This window comes from Dermochelys coriacea, chromosome 5 (assembly GCF_009764565.3).
Source record: "Dermochelys coriacea isolate rDerCor1 chromosome 5, rDerCor1.pri.v4, whole genome shotgun sequence".
NCBI lineage: Eukaryota > Metazoa > Chordata > Testudines > Dermochelyidae > Dermochelys > Dermochelys coriacea.
In genome coordinates, this window is record NC_050072.1 from 67644841 (window position 1) to 67653334 (window position 8494).

Here is an 8494-nt window from a genome sequence, read left to right on the forward strand (position 1 = left end):
TCATAAAGAGAATCTATTACAAATCTCTTATATTTTTGAGCTTGAGAAAAGGCTGAGTAGGATCACCTGCTGCCATTCTGAGGATTCTAATGTGACATGATATATAAGCCAATATCTCTTCCCTTATCACTATATTATAATCCATTTCACTATCATTCCATGGAACATGAAACTAGAGCTGTGAGAGTATCCAAAGGCATAGGAAAGAATAATCCTCACTGACTTGGAAAAAATCTCGGGAACAAGGCAGCACCAGTAAGCAAGGTCTAGTAAGAGGTTTCCTGGACCATAGACTAATATGCCTTGTCAGTGCCTTTGGTGGTATTAGTAGTCATTAAAATATGTCCTTGTCATTGGTAAGGGGCAAGACATACACTAATAGAGAGGGGCAAAAAGAAATCTGTCCAAAATCACAAGCCTACTTGCTGGAAAAGCAAGAAAAGTGGCATGAGAGTGAAAATCTGGGTTGCAAACACCATTGAAGCAGGAGAGGCATAGTCTAGAGTAAGCAAGGTAAGTAAATCGAATTAAGTATACAGAAAAGAATTAGATAGATGGATGTTTGTTTTTATTTGCATTTCAGAGGAAAAGCTGCAAAACAGTTAGTGTCTGTCTACAATGTAATAGGGATGTGTAATTGTGACACATGTAGACATACCCCTGCTAGCTTTAATGTTGATAGATTGCTACAAATAGCAGTGAATCTTCAGCAGAATGGGCTTGTGGGCTTGTACTGACTGCTACCCCCTATGCTGTTATTTGAGCAAGCTAGCATGGATATGTCTAAGTGTGCTGCAGTTACACTTTCTGATTGCAGCGTAGACACACCCAGTGCTGGCAAAGCCTGAAAATGTTTGGTCTCAGAAGGGAACAAGCCAAATAATCTAGGTGTAGCCCTCTGCTCTAAACAACAGCCAAAATGCTGCTTTTTCTGGATATTTTGATTGCTTTGAGACCTCAGTGCCTACTCATCTGTGTCATTGTGGAAGGGGAAAACAGGACCGCATCACACTGAATTGCTCAAGTGTTACATAATGCTCAGGCCCCAACAAACCATTTGGCAATTCTCCAAGCCACATCCCTTTAATGAATCTGGGATATGCATCTCTCAAGGTGAGGAGCCTTTTGGAAATCAAGACACTTATGTGTAGACACTCATATTAGCCATTTGCTCTAGCACAAGGGAGAAGACAGGAAAAAGGAGGGTAAATGTGGCTGACAATGTTTTCTTCTTCCCTTCTGGTTCACAAGCACATATATAAGGTACTTGCAAAAGGTGGCATTGGCAGAAATATCTGAGAGAACATTGTTTGTAGAGGGAGTGAAGAAGCTCTGGTGCAGAGAGCTTTTTCCTCTTCCAAGGTGACCTAGTTGCCTGCAAATTCTCAGAACCCAGAGGCGATCCCAAGGCTGAAGCATTTTTCTGGCTTAGTAGAATGTGGTCAGGCCCTACTGACTCAACCTAACTCACCAGTGTGTGTTGTAACAAAGAGCAACTGTAATCAGCATTCCAGAATGTCATATGTAACTCAGCCTCCTCCCACAAACACTAGCATGGTTGAAACCACTTCCACGCCAAGCGTAGGGCAGACAGGAATTTCTTATCTCACTGCCACGCTACGTAGTGATGAGTATATTAACATGCTGCTGCATGCAGCACAATAGTGACTGGCACTAGATCAGAAATGCTTTGGGCATACTTCAAGATGATGAAAATTTGGCTGGTATTCTGTTAAGGCTGGGTCCAGGGGAGTGCTGATTGATGCCTTAGTATCTCATCGAGCAAATATAACACATCTTGATTTAGCCATTCCTTTTGTTTCAGTTATCCTGATCCGTTCAAGAGGCTACCTCACAATGTTTCTGAGAACCGATAGTCACTGAATAGGTGGAGAAACAGCCTTCTAAACTGGTAGTGGATGAACTAGTGCCTATTGAGTTATCTCTTCATTCTGTATAACTGCCAGTATATTAACTGGGTCTTTGTTCAGAGTTCCCATGCCAGGCTATTTAGGGTCTTCTATTTTACACAGTAAGCTGGCTTTGGTGGGGGAATATGTGCAGCTGCCTGATTTAGGGAATTTAGTACTGAATTTTTCTTTTGCATGATAAGTATTCCTATCCATGTTATACTGTGAGTATTATGTCATGGGAACTTAAGGATATTCTTTCTTTTAGTCTGGCAATCATTTCTGAAAAGGGGAAGAGTTCTTTTTCTTGCTGTTGCTTGTTTAACAGGCAGAGAGCCACCTAGGGTGAGTCAGCAGCTATTCTCGCCACAATTGTTTTTTCATATAAAGAGACAAAGCATGCCATTGGTGAGAACAAGCCAGTGGAAGGAAGATTGTTATGAGGATTGGAACTAAAGCCCTGTAAAAAGAGCTTGAGGAAGCATAGATTAAGCTTGATTTAGCATCTCAGAAGGTAGGTGCTTGGAGAAGAATTGAAGCCAGTTCAAACAAATAAACTAACCCTTCTTCTTTGGAGAGTTGTTTAGCTTCTTTTTTGTGTGTGTGTAATGGAAGCCATATAAAAAGCTTTGTGGGTGTTTTTTGTTTGTTTTGTTTGTTTGTTTGTTTGTTTGTTTGGGATGGTTCTAAATAAATCTTGATGTTTACTTTGTTTTCTAAACCTTTGTGAATCTGAATAAACCATCTGCAGTTTGGTTTCCCAGAGACACACAGTTCCTGTGACTGGTTATGACTGTGTCCTGTGACTTACAAAGGCAAAAGGGAATTGTACTTGTTCGAGAGCTAGGCCAAAATCCACAGAGGTACGTAGGCACCTAAGTCTCTTATGCAGGTGCACAAGTCCCAGTTTTGGCTCCATTGGTGGTACGTGCCTAAACTCAGGACCCCAGTTTTCAGGTAAAAGTTCCCCATGTGTCTTCCTCTTGCAACCACATTGCCTCTCTATGTTCCTGGATGTCTATCTTCCACCTAAGCCTGAGCAATTTATGAACTGTGAGAAGATAGATATTTGCCTGCCTAAATCATAGGCACAGCTCAATCTGGTAGCCAGGCTCAGAGGCTGTCTACTGGATTGAGTCCCATTCAAAATCCAGCCAGAGAAAGAGGTGGCGATGCCCATTTCATAAATTTCAACCCAGTGCTTAAAATACTCATCTGGGATGTGGAAAACCCAGGTTCAAATTACCCCTTCTTGCCTGAGAGGATTTGAACAGGGGTCTCCCACCACTCAGGAGAACTGGTCTAGTCACTGAGATTTGGGATATTCTGATATGGGGCTTCCTCATTCTCTCTTGTTGAAGCTGTTGAATTGTGGCTAACTACTGAGAGAGTGAGTGGAACAGGGGTCTCCCACTTCCCATTTGGATGCCTTAACGACTGGACTACAGAATCATTCTTTCTCTCTCTGGCCCAATGACTGTTCCACTGTAGTAAATATTTGCCAGTCTCATTCCTGCAAGAAATGCCTCAGCATCTAAACCACCTGACTCCAGGCAGTGCATTCCCATTCAGAGATTGCTGAGCAGTTATAGGCATCCCCCCTGCAGCCTGGAATTAGGTGCCTATCTCTGTGAGAAGGCTGGTTCTTAGTATACACCCCCTCTCATGAGCATCTCTGATTGACTAGCTTAGGTGGCTCCCTACCTAGCATGCTGGCTTTTGTGGACCATAATCTAAGGTGCCTATCTCTTGCTATTCATTGTAAAAGCCTACTCACTGAACTCAGGTTATATCAATCATATGTTCCTTTGCTTTTCTAAGAGCCTAAATGTTTTGTGTAATGATGCTCAGTGTTTAAGTCCCTTTATGGATTCCAATCCTACTGCTTTTGTATTCTATGGAGGGAACACTCCTCTTGTTGGGTACTATCATGACAGAATCGAGAATACAGTCCTGTCAACCACCAGTCCACCACCCAGCTGAAGGATGTGTTATCATCATCACACACGAGACCCACGCCTTGCCTTATAATATACTAGGATAAGATTATGGTAAGAACTGTATCTCTATTTTACTTCTATGACCCCCATTACTGTAGTATCTGACCAAGCCACAGTCTTTAATGTATTTATATTTAAAAGTGCTATAATCTCTATTTTACAGATGGGGAACTGAGGAAGAGAGACATTAAGTTCAAACTCACACAGGAATTGAGTTTGGGGTAGAACAGGGAATTAAATCTGAGTCTCCCAAATCTCAGACTTGCAGACTAAACACCGGACCATTCTTCCTCCAGTTATTACTTCAAGAGCAAGACAGCCAATACACCCATCATCTCACCACTACCTCCCTCAAACAGGCTCACAAAAATTACAAACCTGAATTGCAATGGGACTTCGTAAATCAATAAGCCTTGACTGTGAGAAATGAACTGAAGGCAGCAATACTGGTTTGGAGAATAAAGCAAGCTAAACAACATGAAGGGGAAGGGTGCAAAATGTACAGGAAAGGACTATTTGAGGTTCTGGGTTTTTTGAATGCATGTTATGAAAGGGAATCTGGATTAACCTAGCTCTACGGAGCAGATGGAAGGCAAGGGAGACGGGCCATTTTCTATGTGTCACATGCTAGGAAATAAAGAGACTTGGCACAGTCATTATAATACAAAAAGCAAATCTGCATTCCTATTCTAATGGGGCACTCTCTCAAGCTCAGTGAGCGGAAACACTTACAAAATGTGTTTACATCATGATGAGGCATTTTAAATAGTGAATTATATTCTGTGCTTTCAAGGAATGGAGGGACTGAATCAAAAATACCAAGCTCTGCTTATTAAACAATAAAACAAAGCACATATTACTAAACTATCCTACCTTGAGGGGATAGTCAATTACATCTGCTATCTGTTTTCTTCAGCTACACATGTGATTTGACAAACACCAGAATATTACCTCTGGATAAGTTTCAGGATTAATGTCTTTTCTTGGCATAAACCAAAATGCATGGCAAAAGTGCTAGAAACTAGATATTGGTGTCTGCTTATAGTCAACTCATGCAATTAGTCTTGCACAAATCACAGTGTCTCAACCGAAGGTTAATTTACATTGTCCTAATCTGCTTATTTTTCAATAAAGTGATGTTGTATAACCTCTCATCATTAGTGGATCAGAGGATACTCTTTCTATTGTGTCTCATCAGTCATTCTGTATCTTGCCAAGTGGACCTATTTGTTTCTGGAAAAGACACCAATAATGGATCATATATGTAAGCTGAAAGGGCACAGTCTATAATATTTTCATTAAACTATAAATGTTTTGCAGCAAATTCAATTGTCTATTAAATATAGACAAGTTATAGTAAATAGTCTTTTAAATAGTGTAGCCTTTACAAAGGTTTTCATCTTTGACTTTCTATAGACCTGATTGTGAGCCTCTTGCATTGGTGAGCAGTTATTCACACAGCTAGTCCCATTGACTTCAGTGGAGATACCCATGTGACAAAATTCTAGATCAGATACTCAGCTGGTAAAGCTTCATTGAGGCCCTTTGTCTTTATTCCTTTTTGAAGAGGTTATCTATTGATTATACAGAAAAAATAATAATTTGCTAATTGAAATGAGGAAAATGACACATGCTATTTTTTCATGATATATAATCTGACTGTGCACCAAAACAGGTAAAAGTTCAAAGGTTATGTATTCCAGTGTATCAGTAGGTGCTCAGTAGGAGCTGAATATAATAACACTGTATAAATCTCTTGCACCATTCATGTAAAGATCTCAAATCACTTTGCAGATCCATTTTTCTATATCATGCTTCTTTTCTAGATGGATAAACTGATGCACAAAGAGGCTAAATGACATGTTCCAATCATAGTAATTAATTTGCAACTGAAGAACTAGAACACAGAACTCCTGATTCATTGAGCTCTGATTAAGAAGGTACACTGGGGCTCTGGACTCATTGATTTCCTTTTATCTCTACTAATGGCTAATTGTATGACCTTGGATGAGTTAATGAGCCTTTCTATGCCTCAGTTTACCAAAGTGTAATATGAATATAATATGCATTGACCTTTTGCACCCAGATTTGAAAATGTTGGCATAAGTTTCTAGCTTGGGCTTCAGTCCTGCAAAGACTTATGCACTGTGACTAGTCCTAGTGAATTCTCCATGCATAAAATCAAATGTGCTTAAGTCTTAAGTGCTTAAGTGCTTAAGGTGCAGGATCATGCACCTTAAAACCCTGCTGATCAGAACCAACAAAGTATGAAGTGAGTTGGCTACTCTGTTCTTTGAAGTTTATAAGGTATTGGGCCCTCAACCTGTGTAGTTTACTTTAAGTATGTTAATAGCGCCATTGAACTCATTGGTGCTCCTTCCATGCTTAAAGTTATTCCATGTTCACAAGTCTTTACAGGATTGGAGCTTTAGACCATTATCAATTATGGTTCACATTTGGCTCAAGTTATGATTAAATCAGAGTTTTTGTTAGAGGTGTTCCTAATGTCTCACAAGATCAGATCTGGATTTAATTTCAATTATTTACATTTAATTAAAAAAAATGCAGATTTGGTAATTAAAGACATTATTTCCTGTGAAAAACAGAACACTTTGACAAAAGGATTTTTCTTTTCCTATCAAGGAAACTTCTTTTATAAAACAGGAACATTTTCCAGTGTGGGTGCCCACTTCTTTTGCATGTACTTTTTGCTCAGAAAAAACCTGAAGTTGTAACTGCAATTGACATTTGCAATACAAATATGGTAATTTCACACAAGTATCTGATTAGTGGTCACTGATGTTGGTTTTGTCTTTACAAAAGCAGCATGTGCATGGTTTTATTTATTTATTTTTAGACACAGTCTGGCTGTTTGTGTTTGAATTCCCATATTGGATCAGACGTGAGGTCCACTGAGTCCAGAATCTGCCTCTAGACACTGGCCAATAATAGATGCAAGAAAGTATCGTACAAGATGTTTCTGAATTTACTTGAAAGGTGTTTGGGGACACTCTGCTCAGTTAATAGATTTTCATGCTTATCTTCAGTGATGAGAACCCTTTAGATAACATCCAACACTAATGCTAATATATTTCGATAGGATCCTTTTAGCAATATTAAAGACTTCAGAAAGAAAACCTCTATCCTGTAATTTAAACAGCTTAAGGTGTAGATCATCTTTCCTTAAATTCATTATCCTTTAAGAATGTTGATTACAAAACATAATTGTTTTATATAGTTATTCTCAGGTCCAGAGATTTGGAGGTAAATGGCAACCCAAAATGAGATTTCAACAAGTCATCTCCATTATAAGCTTTTTTTTCTTCAGAACCTTTAATCCACAATGTGTATTTCATGATCACATTTAGATTGAAGACTGGACAAAGATACTGTTTGCACTATGCAATATTTTCAGATTGGTACAAAAGAAACATAACTCCCCCATGCAACCAACAACCTATAAATTTATGGTGATCCAAACTAACTACCTCTCTCTGTTTATTTTCAATCACACTTCACATATTAGTTTTCTGTATAAAAATTCATAAAGCTGCAGAATAGTGTTTTCAGTAAGAACATGCAAGAAGAAACACTTTAACAGAGGCCAGATACGGTCACACATTTTATAAACCATTTGCTGGTACTCATATTAATTGACATCATTCTATATATGAGCTCTCATTTCAAATGACTGCAGGCAGCAATGTAATGCACACTTCTCATTAAAAAAAAAATCTTTTTTCCACTCCTGGGAGTAGTATTAAGCATCTGAAGGGCAGAAAATTCCTAATCCAGATGAAGCTCCAGAATTTAGAAATAGTAAGGATTCTCCCCTCAAGCCACTCTGGAGCTCACAAAGCAGCCTTGTCTTTTAAGTAACAATCAAGGGCCATTTTCTTACCAAACAAAAATATTTTTCTCTTTCTGTTTTCATGTGTATAACAAGTATTGTTCAGTAGTGACATATTTAAATTAGGAGAATAAAGCATCTATTTCATATTTGGCAAGATGTCTGAGTTTATTGGGTTGCTAAATATTGTCTAATGATACTTTGCAAATAGGAGACCTGGTCAAACAACATTAGCACTTGTTTATAAAGTTTTCATCAGATTTGTTTTTCTACTTACTTCCAAAATGATTTTTTAAAGAGCAGTTTACTTGCTAGCTATTATAGAGTAAATAAACATTGGACAAATTTGACTTTTTTGAATAAAAGGAAGATCTTTTGAAGAATGTTAGGGGGATTATTCCTTCACCCACTTACTTCCCTGGTCCTCCTCACATGAACAGAGAGCAACAATACCTGAAGTCCAAAGGTGCAAACAATTTGATGTTTATTGGGGTGAACTTCCAGCAAGCATGATTCCAGTTTCTGTTCTTAGTGTCCCCCTTCCCAGCTCTGATACCACAGAGCCTTACACCTGTGTCCCTGTTCCCATTCCTGCCCTTAGCCAAACACGATTCCAATTTCCCCACCCCCATTCCCTGGTCCCATTTCCTACACACACACACACGCACACACACACACACTTCCTGATTGACTGCAGACTATATCGTAAAACTTGAGTTCTGCTTAGCTATACC

At 38.9% G+C, this 8494-nt stretch overlaps 1 long non-coding RNA gene across 1 annotated transcript; it reads left to right on the forward strand.

Annotated features, from left to right (window-relative positions):
* Positions 1-239: 239 nt before the first annotated feature.
* LOC122460132 lies at positions 240-5335 on the forward strand. Its single transcript, XR_006281223.1, has 4 exons — positions 240-513; positions 1826-1912; positions 3814-3961; positions 4074-5335. It is a non-coding gene; the product is annotated as an uncharacterized LOC122460132 (long non-coding RNA).
* The last annotated feature ends 3159 nt before the right edge of the window (positions 5336-8494 follow it).